This window comes from Salmo salar, chromosome ssa21 (genome assembly GCF_905237065.1).
Source record: "Salmo salar chromosome ssa21, Ssal_v3.1, whole genome shotgun sequence".
In the NCBI taxonomy this organism is placed as follows: Eukaryota; Metazoa; Chordata; class Actinopteri; order Salmoniformes; family Salmonidae; genus Salmo; species Salmo salar.
The window spans coordinates 39,202,706-39,224,830 of NC_059462.1; the positions used below are offsets into that span (position 1 = coordinate 39,202,706).

At 41.1% G+C, this 22,125-nt stretch overlaps 1 pseudogene; it reads right to left on the minus strand.

The window, feature by feature from the left end:
* The window catches only part of LOC106582301 (low-density lipoprotein receptor-related protein 1B-like), a 407,952-nt pseudogene that overhangs the window by 169,244 nt on the left and 216,583 nt on the right, over positions 1-22,125 (minus strand).

A 22,125-nucleotide genomic window follows, 5' to 3' on the forward strand; every position in this document is an offset into this window, starting at 1 on the left:
CAGATCTTCTCCAAGTCATTAAGGTTTCGAGGCTGACGTTTGGCAACTCGAACCTTCAGCTCCCCCCACAGATTTTCTATGGGATTAAGGTCCGGAGACTGGCTAAACCACTCCAGGACCTTAACCTGTTATGGATAGGGGGCAGTATTTTCACAGCCGGATAAAAAATGTACCCGATTTAATCTGTTTATTACTCCTGCCCAGAAACTAGAATATGCATATAATTGTTTGATTTGGATAGAAAACACCCTAAAGTTTCTAAAACTGTTTGAATGGTGTCTATGAGTATAACAGAACTCATATGGCAGGCCAAAACCTGAGAAGATTCCAAACAGGAAGTGCCCTCTCTGACCATTTCTTGGCCTTCTTTAGCCTTTTTATTGAAAACAGAGTATCTCTGCTGTAACATGACACTTTCTAAGGCTCCCATAGGCTCTCAGAAGGTGCCAGAACATTGAATGATGACTTTGCAGTCCATGGCTGAAAAACAGTAGCGCATTTGGATAGTGGTTGATCTGAGAACAATGAAAGGGTCGCGAATGTGCACGTGAAGAGTCCATTTTACATGTTCAGTCTTTGAACGAAAACAACGACTCCCGGTCGGAATATTATCGCTATTTTATGAGAAAAATCGCATAAAAATTGATTTTAAACAGCGTTTGACATGCTTCGAAGTACGGTAATGGAATATTTTGAAATTTTTTGTCACGATACGCGCCGGCGCGTTACCCTTCGGATAGTGTCTTGAACGCACGAACAAAACGCTGCTATTTGGATATAACTATGGATTATTTGAACCAAACCAACATTTGTTGTTGAAGTAGAAGTCCTGGGAGTGCATTCTGACGAAGAACAGCAATGGTAATCCAATTTTTCTTATAGTAAATCTGAGTTGGTGAGTACCAAACTTGGTGGGTGTCAAAATAGCTAGCCTGTGATGGCCGGGCTAGCTACTCAGAATATTGCAAAATGTACTTTCACCGAAAAGCTATTTTAAAATCGGACACCGCGATTGCATAAAGGAGTTCTGTATCTATAATTCTTAACCTCTTATGGCTAGGGGGCAGGATTTTCACGGCTGGATAAAAAACGTACCCGATTTAATCTGGTTACTAATCCTATCCAGTAACTAGAATATGCATATACTTATTATATATGGATAGAAAACACCCTAAAGTTTCTAAAACTGTTTGAATGGTGTCTGTGAGTATAACAGAACTCAAATGGCAGGTCAAAACCTGAGAGATTCCTTTAAAGGAAGTGGCCTGTCTCACCATTTCTGGAACTTCTTTGCCATCTCTATCTTTTACTAAGGATCTCTGCTCTAACGTGACACTTCCTACGTCGTCCATAGGCGCTCAGAGCCCGGGAAAAACCTGAATGTCGTCATCCCAGCCCCAGGCTGAAACACTTTATCGCCTTTCTCAAGTGGCCGATCAAGGGACTGTGGGCTTAGGCGCGTGACCTGGCCGCCCCCGTCTTTGTGATTTTTTCCTCTGTTTGCCGAAAAGGAGATTCCCGGTCGGAATATTATCGCTTTTCTACGAGAAAAATGGCATAAAAATTGATTTTAAACAGCGGTTGACATGCTTCGAAGTACGGTAATGGAATATTTAGATTTTTTTTTGTCACGAATTGCGCCATGTGCGCGACCCTTCTTTACCATTTCGGATAGTTTCTGGGACGCACGAACAAAACGTCGCTATTCGGATATAACGATGGATTATTTTGGACCAACCCAACATTTGTTATTGAAGTGGCAGTCCTGGGAGTGCATTCTGACGAAGACAACAAAAGGTAATCAAACTTTTATAATAGTAAATCTGATATTGGTGAGTGCTAAACTTGCCGGGTGTCTAAATAGCTAGCCCGTGATGGCTGGGCTATGTACTTAGAATATTGCAAAATGTGCTTTCACCAAAAAGCTATTTTAAAATCGGACATATCGAGTGCATAGAGGAGTTCTGTATCTATAATTCTTAAAATAATTGTTATGCTTTTTGTGAACGTTTATCGTGAGTAATTTAGTAAATTGTTAGCAAATTCCTCCGGAAGTTTGCGAGGGGTATGCTAGTTCTGAACGTCACATGCTAATGTAAAAAGCTGTTTTTTGATATAAATATGAACTTGATTGTACAAAACATGCATGTATTGTATAACATAATGTCCTAGGTGTGTCATCTGATGAAGCTCATCAAAGGTTAGTGCTGCATTTAGCTGTCTTCTGGGTTTTTGTGACATTATATGCTAGCTTGAAAAATAGGTGTCTGATTATTTCTGGCTTGGTACTCTGCTGACATAATCTAATGTTTTGCTTTCGCTGTAAAGCCTTTTTGAAATCGGACAGTGTGGTTAGATAAAGGAGAGTCTTGTCTTTAAAATGCTGTGAAATAGTCATATGTTTGAAAAATTGAAGTTTTTGTATTTTTGAGGAATTTGTAATTCGCACCACGCCTATCATTGGATATTGGAGCAGGTGTTCCGCTAGCGGAACGTCTAGATGTAAGAGTTAAAATAATTGTTATGTTTTTTGTTAACGTTTATCGTGAGTAATTTAGTAAATTCACCCAAAGTGTTCGGTGGGAATGCTAGTTCTGAACGTCACATGCTAATGTAAAAAGCTGTTTTTGATATAAATATGAACTTGATTGAACAAAACATACATGTGTTGTATAACATAATGTCCTAGGAGTGTCATCTGATGAAGATCATCAAAGGTTAGTGCTGCATTTAGCTGTTGTTTTTGGTTTTTGTGACATTATATGCTAGCTTGAAAAATGGGTGTCTGATTATTTCTGGCTGGATACTCTCCTGACATAATCTACTGTTTTGCTTTCGTTGTAAAGCCTTTTTGAAATCGGACAGTGTGGTTAGATAAAGGAGAGTCTTGTCTTTAAAATGGTGTAAAATAGTCATATGTTTGAAAAATTGAAGTTTTCGGATTTTCGAGGAATTTGTAATTCGCGCCACGCCCTATCATTGGATATTGGAGCGTTGTTCCGCTAGCGGAACATCTAGATGTAAGAGGTTAATGTGCTTCTTCTTGAGCCACTCCTTTGTTGCCTTGGCCGTGTGTTTTGGGTCATTGTCATGCTGGAATACCCATCCACGACCCATTTTCAATGCCCTGGCTGAGGGAAGGTTTTCAACCAAGATTTGACGGTACATGGCCCCGTCCATCGTCCCTTTGATGCGGTGAAGTTGTCCTGTCCCCTTAGCAGAAAAACACCCCCAAAGCATAATGTTTCCACCTCCATGTTTGACGGTGGAGATGGTGTTCTTGGGGTCATAGGCAGCATTCCTCCTCCTCCAAACACGGCGAGTTGAGTTGATGTCAGAGAGCTCCATTTTGGTCTCATCTGACCACAACACTTTCACCAGTTGTCCTCTGAGTCATTCAGATGTTCATTGGCAGACTTCAGATGGGCCTGTATATGTATTCTTGAGCAGGGGGATCTTGCGGGCGCTGCAGGATTTCAGTCCTTCACGGTGTAGTGTGTTACCAATTGTTTTCTTGGTGACTATGGTCCCAGCTGCCTTGAGATCATTGACAAGATCCTCCCGTGTAGTCCTGGGCTGATTCCTCAGCGTTCTCATGATCATTGCAACCCCACGAGGTGAGATCTTGCATGGAGCCCCAGGCCGAGGGATATTGACAGTTCTTTTGTGTTTCTTCCATTTGCGAATAATCGCACCAAATGTTGTCACCTTCCCACCAAGCTGCTTGGCGATGGTCTTGTAGCCCATTCCAGCCTTGTGTAGGTCTACAATCTTGTCCCTGACATCCTTGGAAAGCTCTTTGGTCTTGGCCATGGTGGAGAGTTTGGAATCTGATTGATTTCTTCTGTGGATAGGTGTCTTTTTTATTGGTAACAAGCTGCGGTTAGGAGCACTCCCTTTAAGAGTGTGCTCCTAATCTCAGCTCGTTACCTGTATAAAAGACACCTGGGAGCCAGAAATCTTTCTGATTGAGAGTGGGTCAAATACTTATTTCCCTCATTAAAATGCAAATCAATTTATAACATTTTTGACATTGCGTTTTTCTGGATATTTTTGTTGCTATTCTGTCTATTCTGTCTCTCACTGTTCAGATAAACCTACCATTAAAATTATAGACTGATCCTTTCTTTGTCAGTAGGCAAACCTACAAAATCAGCAGGGGATCAAATACTATTTTCCCCCACTGTACCTAATACATACAAATCTAAGTAAAGGGATGGAATATGAATAAGTACATACAAATATATGTATGAGCAATGACCGAGCGGCATAGGCAAGATGCAATAGATGGTATAAAATACAGTATATACATACGGGATGAGTAATGCAAGCTATATGAACATCATTATTAAAGTGGCATTAATAAAGTGACTAGTGATCCATTTGTTAGAGTGGCCAATGATTTAACCTGTTAGGGCTAGGGGGCAGTATTGACACGGCTGGATAAAAAACATACCCGATTTAATCTGGTTACCACTCCTACCCAGTAACTAGAATATGCATATACTTATTACATATGGATAGAAAACACCCTAAATATTCTAAAACTGTTTGAATGGTGTCTGTGAGTATAACAGAACTCAAATGGCAGGTCAAAACCTGAGAGATTCCTTTACAGGAAGTGGCCTGTCTGACCATTTCTTGAACTTCTTTTCCATCTCTATCATTTACTAAGGATCTCTGCTCTAACGTGACACTTCCCACGTCGTCCATAGGCGCTCAGAGCCCGGGAAAAAACAGAATGTCGTCATTCCAGCCCCAGGCTGAAACACATTATCGCCTTTCTCAAGTGGCCGATCAAGGGACACTGGGCTTAGGCGCGTGACCCGACCGCCCCCGCCTTTGGGATTTTTTCCTCTGTTTGCCGAAAAGGAGATTCCCTGTCGGAATATTATCGCTTTTCTACGAGAAAAATGTCGTAAAAATTGATTTTAAACAGCGGTTGACATGCTTCGAAGTACGGTAATGGAATATTTAGAATTTTATTGTCACGAATTGCGCCATGCGCGCGACACTTCTTTACTATTTCGGATAGTGTCTGGAACGCATCGAACAAAACGCCGCTATTCGGATATAACGATGGATTATTTTGGACCAAACCAACATTTGTTATTGAAGTAGCAGTCCTGGGTGTGCATTCTGACGAAGACAACAAAAGGTAATCAAACTTTTATAATAGTAAATATGATTATGGTGAGTGCTAAACTTGCCGGGTGTCTAAATAGCGAGCCCGTGATGCCTGGGCTATGTACTTAGAATATTGCAAAATGTGCTTTCACCAAAAAGCTATTTTAAAATCGGACATATCGAGTGCATAGAGGAGTTCTGTATCTATAATTCTTAAAATAATTGTTATGCTTTTTGTGAACGTTTATCGTGAGTGATTTAGTAAAATGTTAGCGAATTCCCCGGAAGTTTGCAGGGGGTATGCTAGTTCTGAACGTCACATGCTAATGTAAAAAGCTGGTTTTTGATATAAATATGAACTTGATTGAACAAAACATGCATGTATTGTATAACATAATGTCCTAGGGTTGTCATCTGATGAAGATCATCAAAGGTGAGTGCTGCATTTAGCTGTCTTCTGGGTTTTGGTGACATTATATGCTGGCTTGAAAAATGGGTGTTGGATTATTTCTGGCTTGGTACTCTGCTGACATAATCTAATGTTTTGCTTTCGTTGTAAAGCCTTTTTGAAATCGGACAGTGTGGTTAGATTAACGAGAGTCTTGTCTTTAAATAGCTGTAAAATAGTCATATGTTTGAGAAATTGAAGTAATAGGATTTTTAACGTTTTGAAAATCGCGCCACAGGCTGCCAGTGGCTGTTACGTAGGTGGGACGCAAGCGTCCCACCTAGCCCATAGAGGTTAAATTCTGTATGTAGGCAGTTATTGATGGCTGTTTAACAGTCTGATCGCCTTGAGATAGACGCTATTTTTCAGTGTCGCAGTCCCAGCTTTGATGCACTTGTACTTACCTCACCTTCTGGATGGTAGTAGGTTGAACAGGCAGTGGAGCGGGTGGTTTTTGTCCTTGATGAAAGCTTTGGCCTTCCTGTGACATCGGGTGCTGTAGGTGTCCTGGAGGGTGGGTAGTGATGTGTTGTGCAGACCGCACTGCCCTCTGGAGAGCCTTGCGGTTGTGGGCGGTGCAGTTGCTGTACCAGGCGGTGATACAGCTCGACAGGATGCTCTCAATTGTGCATCTGTAAAAGTTTGTGAGGGTTTTCGGTGACAAGTCAAATTTCTTCAGCCTCCTGAGGTTGTCTGTCTGTTTGGGTGGACTATTTAAGTTTGTCAGTGATGTGTACGCCGAGGAACTTGAAGCTTTCCACCTTTTCCACTGCGGTCCCGTCGATGTGGACAGGGGGGTGCTCCCTCTGCTGTTTCCACGATCCACGTTCAGCTCCTTTGTTTTGTTGACGTTGGGTGAGAGGCTATTTTCCTGGAACCACACTCCCAGGCACCTCAACTCCTCCCTGTAGGTTATCTCTATCTATCTATGTTTTTCGTTGGATAGGTTTCTCAATTTCTTTTTTAGATTTTTGCGCCTTCTTCACCACACTGTCTGTGTGGGTGGACCATTTGAGTTTGTCTGTGAATTGTACACCGAGGAACTTAGAGCTTTCCACCTTCTCCGCTGCTGTCCCGTTGATGTTGATGGGGGGGTGCTCCCTCTGCTGTTTCCTGAAGTCCACGATCATCTCCTTTGTTTTGTTGGCGTTGAGTGAGAGGTTGTTTTCCTGGCACCTGGTCACCTCACCTCCTCTCTATAGGCTGTCTCATCATTGTTGGTGATCAAGCCTACTACTGTTGTGTTGTCTGCAAACTTCAAGTTGGAGGCGTGCATGGCCACGCAGTCATGGGTGAACAGGGAGTACAGGAGGGGGCTGAGCACGCACCCTTGTGGGGCCCCAGTGTTGAAGATCAGCTAAGTGATTGTCTGTAGACAATCAAGTGATTGTTTGTTGACCCTGCCACATACGTCTAGTGTCGGAGCCTTTGAATTGCGACTCCACTTTGTCCCTATACTGATTTTTCGCTTGTTTGAATGCCTTGCGGAGGAAATAACTGCACTGTTTGTATTCGGCCATATTCCCAGTCATCTTTCCATGGTTAAATGCGGTGGATCGCGCTTTCAGTTTTGCGCGAATGCCGCCATCTATGTTGTTTGTAAAAGTCACAGTGGGTACAACATCTCATATGCACTTCCTTATAAACTTACTCACCGAATCAGCGTATAAATCTATATTATTCTCTGAGGCTACATGGAACATGTCCCATTCCGCGTGATCAAAATAATGGAATCCGATTGGTCAGACCAGCTTTGAATGGTACTTGTCATGGCTACATCCTGTTTGAGTTTCTGCCTATAGGAGGGGAGAACAAAATGGAGTCGTGGTCAGATTTGCCGAACGAAGGGCGGGGGAGGGCCCTGTATGCATCGCAAAAGTTATAGTAGCAGTGATCCAGTGTTTTGCCAGCCCGTGTACTGCAATCAATATTCTGATAGAATTTAGGTAGCCTTGTTCTCAAATTTGCTTTGTTAAAATCCCCAGCTACAATAAATGCAGCCTCCGGATATATGGTTTCCAGTTTGCATAGCGTCCAGTGGAGTTCCTTGAGGGCCGTTGTGGTGTCAGCTTGAGGGGGGATGTACTTGGCTGTGACAATAACCAACAATAATTAACTTGGGTGATAATACGGACGGCATTTGATTGTGAGGAATTCTAGGTCAGGTGAACAAAATAACTTGAGTTCCTGGATGTTGTTACAATTACACCATGAGTCGTTTAATCATGAAACATACACCCCCTTCTTCTTCTTTCCGGAGACATGTTAATTCCTGTCGGCGCGACGCACAAAGAATCCTGGTGGCTGTACCGACTGCATGTCCCCAGAGAGCCATGTTTCCGTGAAACAGAGTATGTTACAATCCTGGATGTCTCTCTGGAAAGCAAACCTTGCCCTAACTTCATTTACCTTGTTATCTAGAGACTGGACATTAGCGAGTAATATACTCGGAAGCGGTGGGTGGTGTGTGCGCCTCCGAAGTCTGACCAGAAGGCCGCTCCGTCTACCTCTTCTGAAGCGTTGTTGTTTTGAGTCAGCCTCTGGAATCAGTTTGAATGCCTTGGGTGGTTCAAACAAAGGATCTGCTTCGGGAAAGTCGTATTCCTGTTTGTAGTGCTGGTAAGTTGACGTCGCTCTGATATCCAATAGTTCTTCCCAGCTGTATGTAATAACACTTAAGATTTTCTGGGCTAACAATGTGAGAAATAATACATAAAAAAAAAATACTGTATAGTTTCCTAAGGACTAGAGCGAGGCGACCCTCTCTGTCGGCGCCATCTTGAAGTAAGGATGATTCTCTTGATAAGTGTGTGAATTGGACCATTTTCCTGCCCTGCTAAGCATTCAAAACGTGATGAGTACTTTTGGGTGTCAGGGAAAATGTATTGAGTAAAAAGTACATTATTTTTTCTTTAAATGTAGTGGACTAAAACTAAAAGTTGGCAAAAATATAAATAGTAAAGTAAAGTACAGATACCCCAAAAAACTACAGAAAGTGGAACTGACAGCACACTTTGATATGGTCATTTTCACGTTTTCATAAATTCATAGAATGTTTGGGAATGACGTAAAGTAAGGCATTTGTGAAAATTCTTGAGCAATAGAGTGGGAAAGTGACCGTGCGTTTGAACAATTAACAGAAGCTGCAGTAAATAAAACCTTATAAACACAGACCTTAGTCTACACAGACCGGTGCGCCATAGCCAATCAGAGCTACAGTAGGCCTTTATGCAAATAAGCCATTTGCCACACGGGCTTGCCATCATTCATTTTGAACTGGACTGTGTGTTTACAGGCAGTAGCAACAGCACAACTTTAGATCATTAGAAAGCATTCGCCACAAGTCACAAAATACACCCAAATGGATCTCTGCAAATATGTAAATACCATGGGTAGTCCACTTACATTTGGGAACTTTACAGTCCTACAGTCATGCACATCAACAACTATTGCTAGCCAGAGTGAGATGAGCTAACACCTAATAAACCCTCTCAAACTTTTTCAGCTGGATGGCTGTCAAAATTGCACTGACAAACAATGGGGAAGAGGAGCCAGCTCATCCTTCTCCATCTTGCCTGCCAATGCATGCTTGACCCAACTGAATTTTTTCTTTTTTTTACCAGGCAAGTCAGTTAAGAACAAATTCTTATTTTCAATGATAGCCTTGGAACAGTGCCGGAACAGTTTCGGTTACTAGTCCAACGCTCTAACCACTAGGCTACCAGCCCATTTGATCGATGGCAAATACATTTGTTTACCAACTAAGGGTGCGTTCTTAAAGTTCTTAATTGCCTTCAGTGTAACAGACTGGGTAGTTCATAAATTCAGTGCGTTGTCAGATTGTCTGTTCGTAAATTCAGAGTGTTTCACTCTCCTAGCGTTGAGCGCACACTGCACTATTGACACTGGGTGCATTCATAAATTCACTCTGGCTATTTACTCTGATTTCAGAGCACTCGTCTGAGTGTGCAAGAGCACAGAATAACATTTAGGAATGTGACCGGTGTCAGTAAACGTCGCCCAAAAAAACATAATGAAGTTACCGTCTCAATGCTCTAGATAACGTGAGAACAGCCTAACGAACTCTGCTAGGGTGAGTAAAATGATCAGAGTGAGGTGTTCTCTCATTTATGTCTGCAAGTAGCTAGCAAGTGGCAACATTTTCATTACATTTACTGACACCTGTCATATTCAGCAGGTGTTGCATGTTTGTAAATTCATCCGTTATTCTGCACTCTGGCACACTCAGACGAGGGTGCTCTGAAGTCGGAGTAGATAGCCAGAGAGAATTTACGAATGCAAGAGATATGCTAAGTGGATAAAAGTCATTCAAGTTCAGTTTAGCTAGCAAAGCAATTCACATTTATTGATAACTAACCAAATGACACCTGGATCTCTAGCTGTAGCCACTGAAAAATTATATGAGGGGAAGAAGTCTGTCTCTCACCCACTCCTCCAATGACATGACATCCTCCCAGCAACTAAATAGCTAGCTACATAAATAGATACGCTAGCCTATTAGCCACATTATGATTGACTTGTGATCGTTGCCCTTGCTAGTTTGACTGTATTGACATTCCCAGCCTTAGCTATGTTCATCCGTTTTTGTCCAAAACATTAAGTAATTGAAACGGAAACAGTACATTCCGAATTCGTGGACACAGGAAACAATGTACCAGGCCAGTTGTGATTTACAACCTGATAGCATTATTTTTTGGACTGGTGAATTATAAGAATCATGCATTGAACTGCATCCATCTATTCTGCCAACAATGCCTTAATGTACATCATGGGATATTTTGTCAAATATAACATATTTCTTAAACCTCTAACGAAGTTGGTTTTGTAGCATAAACTGGGAATTTTATATTTTTGACCAAAAGTATGTGGAAACCTGCTCATCAAACATGTGTGGCCCACCACTTCACAGCTGAGCCGTTGTTGCTCCAAGACGTTTCCACTTCACAATAACAGCACACAGTTGACCAGGGCAGCTCTAGCAGTGCAGAAATTTGACAAACTGACTTGTTGACGGAGCCAAGTTGAAAATCAGTAAGGCCATTCTACTACCAATGTTTGTCTATGGAGAGTGCATGGATGTGTACTCAATTTTATACACCTGTAAGCAACGGGTTTGGCTGAAATAGCCATATCCAATAATTTGAATTGGTGTCCGCATACTTTTGTATATATAGTGTATTATGATTGCCTGTTTGTTTCATATTTGCAAAGTAGTTAAAACGCTGTCAGTTCCACTTTAAGTAGTACTTTAAAGTATTTTAACTTAAGTACTTTACACGACTGCTTATTTCTTTGTTGAGATCCAATACCGGGAATGAAAGGCTATTGTATAGGTTTTATTGGAAAATAAATTGCATATGCAAAACATAGTATCTAAATGGCTAACTCTCTATTTCATATCTGACAGGATGAAATTGCCATTCGTTTCCAAGTCCAGCCTTAAAGCCTTAAGTACATTTTGGTATTTGCCTGTCTGTACAGTGGGCTCAGGTTGTCGGGAGAATAGGCAGAATCATATGTTGATTTGCCCCTTCCTGTTTACACAGAATTCACACTCTGTTATCACATATCTTACATGTGACATGTTCCAGCTGGAAGGCTTTCATATTTTTTTGCACCAATGACCTACCTCATAATGACATGAAAATAGTATGCGTGAGCTATCCACTGCTGCTGCTGCTGGCTGACTCTGAGTTTAGCTAGACGTTTGCATGTTCACCTGTATAACAGCAACAAAGGGGAAGGCAACCAATACCTTATACATACTCACCCAGCCTGCTAGCTGCTAATTTTAGCTCCGGGTTTAATCTTTTAATCTTTTTTTTTTGTTGCTTTAGACTACCGGTAGTTTCCTAATTTCCTATTTTTCGCTTTGGGTAGTGTGGTAAGTCCTGCCTTGCAATTATACTGTATATTTTTCCATACCTTCATCCTATTCTATCAAATGTGGTCAGGTGACAACTCTCCTCACCATACTTATCTCCAATTCATGGGATATATTTGTAAACAAAGGATTTCTGTAACACTTACTGTGTGTGTGTGTGTGTGTGTGTGTGTGTGTGTGTGTGTGTGTGTGTGTGTGTTGTGTTAGATAAACCTTCTCTTTCCCGGTATGCCTATATGGTTGTTTGTTATCATTTGGTCTCGTGGCTCAACTAGCCCTTAGTTTATTCATAGCATTCATAACTGAAATTAATCCACCATATTTAGAACATGAATTAACTCAAGACAAAACCCTTTTTTATACCAAATGCCAGCATAGGCCATTGGGTTTATGTATTATAATGTCCATGTCACCTTCATTTGATACAATATCTGGGGAATTGCTTTGTGACAGGCCTGGTTCAGGGCATGTGGAGAAATGGTTGGTGTTTCTCGTGCTGCGTCTCTAGTAACGTGGACGTATTACTCTTTCATCTCTGCAGAACTCAACAGCACCATTAACCATTATTCAACAGGGTTAGAGAGCATACTACAATACAGCTCTTTCTCTCCTTCTTTCTGTCTCTTTCTTTCTCTCTCTCTCGCTCTCTCTCTTTCTCCCTCTCTCTTGCCATTTTTCTCTTGAATACCAACTGCCAATTGGAGTATGTTTCATGTATGCTGCGGAAGACATCATCAAATCAATGAACTGTAGGTTTAACTGTTGACTGAGGAGATGAGTGCAGTAAATGACTGTGTTCTGCTAGTCCTGGGTCCCCACTCTTATTTATTATGATTTATAAGCCAAAACAGATCTTTGATCAACCCTCCTACTCTGAGATGCCCATCACTGGCCCTGGTGGTGTCTACCTGCATGGAAGTCCACCCCCACAGCGAACAGGGTCCCAGTGATGGGCATCAGAGCCTCCATGTTGTCATTGGGGTCCAAGGCAATCCCTCTGATCCCCTCATGGATGGAGTACATCAGAAATGACTCAATGCCTACAGGGTACAACAGGGATTACTTAATTGTTAGTCTCTTGTGACAGACTGTTGACATAAATGTTAACTGCACTCACACAAGATTTGGATCTGAATTCAAGATTAACATACTGTAAGTTAATATGCAGAGAGTACATTTACCCCAGTGAAATGCAGTATGTTTTGTATGATTACAGAGGTTTCTATAGTGCTACTTAGCAACAGTCAATTCATTTCACAGACCTTGTGGTAACTTCGATGCTAGGGTGTCTGAACTGGTCAATGCTTTCAATGCCCCCCCCTCTGTTCAAAGGTAGTATACTATGTATGGAATAGGGTGCTATTTGCGAATCAGACTTGTTGTCTTACCCTCACAAGACATGCGGTCGGTGCGCAGGTTGTAGCCCACAGTACAGGAGCAGCTACGGGTGTTCTCTGATGTGGGGAAGCAGAGCTGGGAGCAGCCTCCATTGTTCACCTGACACGGGTTCCTTCCTGGAAAGGACATGGTGAATAGTATATTAGTAAGGAGAAAGGATACCATTATGTTAGCTTCATGGACATCTTTACTAAGATAACATCTGATATGTTATGCAGAGCGCTATAGGTACTGTAGTACATCATGGCGTCACATTTATGAATGTCAGCAGATGGGATTGAAAAGTGAATAAATAAATGTGTGCGTGCCTGTGTGGGTTCCTCACCTCTCTGTCCCTCCCTGTCATAGACCTTCATGTACACCACTCCACTGGTCTTATTCCTCAGGACCACAGGAGTCCGTCCGTCTCTCTTGTTCACAGTACCCAGTTGGGCTGAATCATCATCTGCCCACCACAATTTGTTACCTGAGAAAAGGTAATATTATCTATCAACTTTAACTGTCTGAGGAGTTTTTTTGTTAAGTACCTTTATTTATCCAAAAATTCCCATTGAGGTCAACTTGACTTCTTTGCAAGGGAGACCTGATCATATACAGTTGAAGTCGGAAGTTTACATACACTGAGATTGGAGTCATTACAACTATTTTTTTTAACCACTCCACAAATTTCTTGTTAACAAACTATAGTTTTGGCAAGTCGGTTAGGACATCTACTTTGGGCATGAAACAAGTCATTTTTTCAACAATTGTTTACAGACAGATTATTTCACTTATAATTCACTGTATCACAAGTCCAGTGGGTCAGAAGTTTACATACACTAAGTTGACTGTGCCTTTAAACAGCTTGGAAAATTCCAGAAAATGATGTCATGGCTTTAGAAGCTTCTGATAGGCTAATTGACATCATTTGAGTCAATTGGAGGTGTACCTGTGGATGTATTTCAAGGCCTACCTTCAAACTCAGTGCCTCTTTGCTTGACATCATGGGAAAATCAAAAGAAATCAGCCAAGACCGCAGAAAAAAAATTGTAGACCTCCACAAGTCTGGTTCATCCTTGGGAGCAATTTCCAAACACCTGAAGGTACCACGTTCATCTGTACAAACAATAGTATGCAAGTATAAACACCATGAGACCACGCAGCCCTGATACCGCTCAGGAAGGAGACACGTTCTGTCTCCTAGAGATAAACGTACTTTGGTGTGAAAAGTTCAAATCAATCCCAGAACATCAGCAAAGGACCTTGTGAAGATGCTGGAGAAAACAGGTACAAAAGTATCTATATCCACAGTAAAACGAGTCCTATATCGACAGAACCTGTAAGGCCGCTCAGCAAGGAAGAAGCCACTGCTCCAAAACCGGCATAAAAAAGCCAGACTACGGTTTGCAACTGCACATGGGGACAAAGATCGTACTTTTTGGAGAAATGTCCTCTGGTCTGATGAAACAAAAATAGAACCGTTTGGCCATAATGACCATCATTATGTTTGGAGGAAAAAGGGGGAGGCTTGCAAGCCGAAGAACACCATCCCAACCGTGAAGCACGTGAGTGGCAGCATCATGTTTTTGGGTGCTTTGCTGCAGGAGGGACTGGTGCACTTCACAAAATAGATGGCATCACGAGGATGGAAAATTATGTGGATATATTGAAGCAACATCTCAAGACATCAGTCAGGAAGTTAAAGCTTGGATGCAAATGGGTCTTCCAAATGGACAATGACCGCAAGCATACTTCCAAAGTTGTGGCAAAATGGCTTAAGGACAACAAAGTCAAGGTATTGGAGTGGCCATCACAAAGCCCTGACCTCAATCCTATATAACATTTGTGGGCAGAACTGTAAAAGTGTGTGCGAGCAAGGAGGCCTACAAACCTGACTCAGTTACACCAGCTCTGTCAAGAGGAATGGGCCAAAATTCACCCAACTTATTGTGGGAAGCTTGTGGAAGGCTACCCGAAACGTTTGACCCAAGTTAAACAATTTAAAGGCAATGCTACCAAATACTAATTGAGTGTATGTACACTTCTGACCCACTGGGAATGTGATGAAAGAAATAAAAGCTGAAATAAATCATTCTCTCTACTATTATTCTGACATTTCACATTCTTAAAATAAAGTGGTGATCCTAACTGACCTAAGGCAAGGAATCTTTACTTGGATTAAATGTCAGGAATTGTGAAACACCTTAGACAAATACATTTAAACTCAGTTTATGTAAACTTCCGACTTCAACTGTATGTAGTGCATGCATAAAACCTGGAATATATACATTCTGACAATGTAATAGGTTACTGATGACGCAACATTTAATGTAGTTAAATCCCCAAATAAACCAGTACTCTTATCCTGTGTCTGGACTACACACGGGTATATGTTTGTTGATTTGCTTGTTTCAGTGGCTCTACTACACTGTTGTAGAATGCAGAGTTAGGGACTATACACAGGTATATGTTTGTTGATTTGCTTGTTTCAGTGGCTCTACTACACTGTTGTAGAATGCAGAGTTAGGGCTGGCACAATTACTATATAACTATGTAACTGACAGTTATGGATGAAGACCATCATGAAAATAAAATAACTGTCATAACCATAACCCCCCCCCCACCCCCCCAAAAAACACATTTAATTTATATTTTATTTTGTGTGTGGAAAGAACAGATGACTGAAGATGGGACGGCCGGCATTTGTGCAGGACAGGACGGCCGGGCATTCGTGCGTTTAGGAGCGGAGAAGAGAAAATGTGTTTCTTAAATAACATTTTAAAAATCGATATACTGTATATATGCAGTGCATTCGGAAAGTGTTCATACCCCTTCCCTTTTCCCACATTTTGTTACGTTACAGCCTTATTTTAAAATTGATTAAATAAACATTTTTCCTCATCAATCTATACACAATACCCCATAATGACAAAGCGAAAAGAGGTTTTAAGACATTATTTAGCGAATTTCTTAAAAATAAAAACAGAAATACCTTATTTACATAACTATTCAGACACTTTCCTATGAGATTCAAAATTGAGCTCAGGTGCATCCTGTTTCCATTGATCGTCCTTGAGATGTTTCTACAACTTGATTGGAGTCCACCTGTGGTAAATTCAATTGAGTTTGCCAAAAGGCACCTAAAGGACTCTCAGATCATGATAAACAAGATTCTCTGGTCTGATGAGCCTTTGGCCTGAATGCCAAGCGTCACATTTGGAGGAAAACTTTGCACCATCCCTACGGTGAAGCATGGTGGTGGCAGCATCGTGCTGTGGGGATATTTTATAGCGGCAGAGACTGGAAGACTAGGATCGAGGGAAAATGAAAGGAGCAAAGTACAGAGAGATCCTTGATGAAAACCTGCTCCAGAGCGCTCAAGACCTCAGACTGGGGTGAAGGTTCACCTTCCAACAGGACAATGACCCTAAGCACACAGCCAAGACAATGCAGGAGTAGCTTCGGGAAAAGTCTCTGAATGTCCTTGAGTGGCCTAGCCAGAGCCCGGACTTGAACATCTCTGGACAGACCTGAAAATAGCTGTGCAGCGACGCTACCCATCCGACCTGATAGAGCTTGAGAGGATCTGCAGAGAAGAATGGGAAAAACAGGTGTGCCAAGCTTGTAGTGTCATACCCAAGAAGACTCGAGGCTGTAATCGCTGCCAAAGGTGTTTCAACAAAGGGTCTAAATACTTAGCAAAACATTTAAAAAATACTGTTTTTGCTTTATCATTATAGAATAAGGCTGTAACGTAACAAAATGTGGAAAAAGTCAAGGGGTCTAAATACTTTCTGAATGCACTGTATGTAAATATATGTTTTTGCTATTCAAACGATTATTAAGTTGTCTGCTGTCATTTGGCTGACCAATAACTGTCATCCAAAATTCCATGACCATCACAGCCCTATGTAGAGTACCTATCTGGTATTGTGCAGGAGAAGTGGTTAGGAGAGGAGAGTTATACCATGAGTTTAGAGAGTGCTGTCTATACGTGTCCATGTTTGGAAAGTGTGTACAGTATGCAGCCCATTTAGGAGTGGAACAAACACCACCCTATTCCAGTCCCCCTGGTGAAATCCAGTGATGCTTACTACTGGCTCCAGACTAAAGCATTCAACTCAGATGTGACAGGGGTTTTTCATTCAAAAACCCAGCGGAGTGCAACCAACCTCACCTAACACTGAACTGTTGCATGCTAATACCAGAACCTTAAGAGAGGGCCACAGAGGTGTACCCTGAATAAATATTGGTCCACTTTCCCAATCTGAAAATGAATGAAATGTGTTCTGAAGTTAGCAGAAGGATTAGCAATACTTTCATATTTATTATCAGTGCCATTTTCAACAAAGATTCAACACATGTATGAGAATTTAAATGTTGATATTTCAGTGAGGCAATGGTTATGCACAGACGTTCTATTCAATTTTGCAGTCGCAGACAGCGGAGGTGCTTCAACGGAAATATTACTATTATTTACAATACTTTCTTATAATAATATATATATTTCTATATTAAATTGCACCGTTGTGACAATTGATTGTCTGCTTTAAATGTTTGGGTGTTACAATTTGGTGTATTGTTCGGTTCTGCAAATGAACTATTCTCAAGGATATTGTTTACTTTACTTTTATCAGTCATAACCATTGTCAGCAGGGAAAATCTAATAGATGATTATGATTGCACCCAAGCAGTGTCTAAAAAAACAAATATGCCTAAGTATTATGTTTTCCTTTATCATAACTATCAAATAAAATAAAATACAATTTTGTTTGTCACAAAATACACCAGCTGTAGACCTTACCGTGAAATGCTTACTTACAAGCCATTAACCAACAATAAAGTTCAAGAAATAGAGTTAACCTGTTAGGGCTAGGGGGCAGCATTTGCACGTCTGGATAAAAAAAATGTACCCGATTTAATCTGGTTACTAATCCTACCCAGTAACTAGAATATGCATATACTTATTATATATGGATAGAAAACACTCTAAAGTTTCTAAAACTGTTTGAATGGTGTCTGTGAGTATAACAGAACTCATTTGGCAGGCAAAACCCTGAGACATTTTCTGACAGGAAGTGGATACCTGATGTGTTGTATTACCTTTAAACCTATCCCATTAAAAAACACAGGGGCTGAGGAATATTTTGGCACTTCCTATTGCTTCCACTAGATGTCACCAGCCTTTACAAAGTGTTTTGAGTCTTCTGGAGGGAGATCTGACCGAACAAGAGCCATGGAACGATGATGTCCCATTAGACACCTGGCGCGGAGTTCATGTTGGGTACCCTCGTTCCAATACGTTATAAAAGAGTATGCATTCGTCCACCTTGAATATTATTCATGTTCTGGTTAAAAAGGCCCTAATGATTTATGCTATACAACGTTTGACATGTTTGAACGAACGTAAATATATTTTTTCCCCTCGTTCATGACGAGAAGTCCGGCTGGCTTAGATCATGTGCTAACAAGACGGAGATTTTTGGACATAAATGATGAGCTTTTTTGAACAAAACTACATTCGTTATGGACCTGTGATACCTGGAAGTGACATCTGATGAAGAGAATCAAAGGTAATGGATTATTTACATAGTATTTTCGATTTTAGATCTCCCCAACATGACGTCTAGTCTGTATCGCAACGCGTATTTTTCTGGGCGCAGTGCTCAAATTATTGCAAAGTGTGATTTCCCAGTAAGGTTATTTTTAAATCTGGCAAGTTGATTGCGTTCAAGAGATGTAAATCTATAATTCTTTAAATGACAATATAATATTTTACCAATGTTTTCTAATTTTAATTATTTAATTTGTGACGCTGACTTGACTGCCGGTTATTGGAGGGAAACGATTTCCTCAACATCAATGCCATAGTAAAACGCTGTTTTTGGATATAAATATGAACTTGATAGAACTAAAAATGCATGCATTGTCTAACATAATGTCCTAGGAGTGTAATCTGATGGAGATTGTAAAAGGTTAGTGCATCATTTTAGCTGGTTTTATGGTTTTGGTGACCCTGTCTTTGACTTGACAAAACATTACACACAACTCTTGTAAATGTACTGTCCTAACATACTCTAAATTTATGCTTTCGCCGTAAAACCTTTTTGAAATCGTAAAACGTGGTTAGATTAAGGAGATGTTTATCTTTCAAAGGGTGTAAAATAGTTGTATGTTTGAAAAATTTGAATTTTGACATTTATTTGGATTCAAATTTGCCGCTCTTGAAATGCACCTGCTGTTGATGGAGTGCACCACGGGTGGCACGCTAGCGTCCCACCTAGCCCATAGAGGTTAAGAAAATATTTACTAAATAAACTAAAGTAAAAAATGAAATAAAAAGTAACATGTGCGGGGGTACAGGTCATTTGTACATGTAGGTTGGGGAAAAGTGACTATGCAGTGATAATGAACAGCGAATAGCAGCTGTAGAACTTTTTGAGGATCTGGGGACCTTTGCCAAGTCTCCTGAGAGGGAAAAGGTGTTGTCCTGCCCTCTTCACGACTGTTTTGGTGTGTTTGGACCATGATAGTTTATTGGCGATGTGGACACCAAGGAACTTGAAACTCTCGACCCGCTCCACTAGAGCCCCGTTGATGTTAATGGGGGGCCTGTTCAGCCCTCCTTTTCCTGTAGTCCACATCATCTCCTTTGTATTGCTCACATTGAGGGAGAGGTTGTTTTCCTGGCATCACACTGCCATGTTTCTGACTTCCCCCCTATAGTCTGTCTCGTCGTTGTTGGTGATCAGGCCTACCACTGTTGTATCGTCAGCAAACTTCATGATGGTGTTGGAGTCGGTCTTGGCCACGCAGTCGTAGGTGAACAGGGAGTACAGGAGGGGACTAAGCACGCACCCCTGAGGATCAGTGTCGTGACGTGAATCTCATTAATGTGATGACTGTTATTTATCGAATAATTACCTACAATGGTTAATTGTTACCAGATGAAATTAAGCATGTAACAATTAACTCATTAGGAATTTGGGGCACCATGGAACAAGTTGTTTAACAAGTTACAATCTCCCGAATTAAACTCAATAATTTATAGATATCGATAACAGTCACTTATTAATAGTTCCCTTATGTCAGTCTCATTCTGAAAGTCGCAGACTTCTTGAATCTGCACAAACCCGAGTCTTACTGATTATTCCGTACCACACAAATTGATTTTATTATTTATTTACTAACAGACTAAATGATAACACAGGATACACACACACGCGGTATTAGATATTGATTAGAAACTTAATACGATGAAAACAGGTCCCTAGCAGACTAACACAACATGACACTTGTTACAAAAGATGGAGAGTTAAAGAGAGAGAGAAAGCGAGAGAGAAAGAGAGACAACACTTGGATAAATTTGGGAACTTCGCTCACAGTAATCATAATACCTTGCCCCGAACAGCTGCCCTTTCGGGTAAGAAGTAATGCATGTACTTACATGTTGAAGGTCTTCGTCGTGTATCTCTGTTGGACCCAGGCCTTCGTGAAAAGGGTTCCACTTCGTGAAATGGGTCCGATTGGACCTTCTCCTTCAGATTGGTAAGTGTAAGTCTCTGTCCACAAGAGGTCACAATGTCCTTCTCCTTGGTTGTCTGTGTTTACTTTCACTCGTTCTGGAAGACTGGTCTTCTGAGGACATTTAATCAGCCATGTCGATTATCCTCAGGGTTATGAGAGCAGTGTAGTCGACGATGGTTTGAAGAGAATAACCGGATGATTCTACTTAAATTCACTTTCTTAGATACAGTACTTAGAACAGTTACTCAACTGTAACCTTGATTGTTAGTCTACTTTGTCTTCTTCAACTCGTGTCGATTTTCAGGGTCGTGGCCAATGTAGACCTAGCTGCAGCTGGTGGTCCTTCTAGTCTGGTATGTTAATTCTTAACTCAATCTTTTATACCCTTGGGTAAAAAGGGGCGTTTTCATCATGCTGACATGTTCTCTGAGCTCCCTAGGGCGTGGCTAGTTACAAGACAAAGTATCATCATTACTAGGATCTCTGTCACGTCCTGACCAGTATAAGGGGTTATTTGTTATTGTAGTTTGGTCAGGATGTGGCAGGGGTGTGTTTGTTTAGAGTGTTTCGGGGTTTGTTGGGCTATGTTCTTATTTAAGAGGGGTGTTTGTTTAGAGTGTTTTGGGGTTTGTTGGGTTATGTTTTTGTTAGTCTATTTCTATGTTAGTTCTAGTATGTCTATTTCTATGTGGTGTTTGTTGGGTTGACCTTCAATTGGAAGCAGCTGCTCCGAGTTGCTTCTAATTGAAGGTCCTATTTAAGAGGGGTGTTTTTTCTATGGGATTTTGTGGGTTCTTTGTATAGCTGTAAGCCTTACAGGACTGTTTATTGTCATTGTTTTTGTATACTTTTGTTTTGGTTTTCCTTCTTTCTGCTAAATAAAAAAAGAAGATGAGTATACACATTCCGCTGCGTTTTGGTCCAATCCCTACGACACCCGTGACAATCTCGTTATAGAACTATAATCACAATCCTATCTTAACAAAAAATGTATCTTCAGCCTTGATATTTCCTACACAACATAAAGGATGCAAACCTGATATACATAGTGTGAAAGCTCTTCAAGTTATAATGTTTTCATTATAACAAAATAGACATTATTTTCCCTTGTTCCATCTCCCATCATTCCCCACATTCGGATGTTGAAATATATTGTCCCAGTGTTCATTGTTGGATGTTAGAGTTTTTGGGTAGCAAAACCTTCTGTAACAAAGTGATTTCTTTCCCAATACTGAGGAGCAAAGGAAGAGACTCCCCTCCTGCCTAATTTACGACCGAGTGTTAAGGTGTCAAACCCCCACTGCATGCTTCAGTATTCCTTGCCTCAAAGCAAGCATAAAAGTAATTTAGCTTGTCTGGTAGGTTCGAGTCACTTGGCAGCTCGTGGTTGGGTTTCCCTTTGTAGTCCGTAATACTTTGCAAGCCTTGCCACATCCGATGAGCATCTTAGTCCTGTATTGACACATTGCTTGTTTGATGGTTCATCTGAGGGCATAGCGGGATTTCTTATAAGCATCCAGATTAGTGTCCCGCTCCTTGAAAGCAGCAGCTCTAGCCTTCAGCTCCATGGCTTCTGGTTGGGATATGTACGTATGGTCACTGTAGGGACGACGTCACCGATGCACTATTTGATGAGGCCGGTGACTGAGGTGGTATACTCCTCAATGCCATTGGATGAATCACGGAACATATTCCAGTCTATGCTAACAAAACAGTCCTGTAACGTAGCATCAGCGTCATT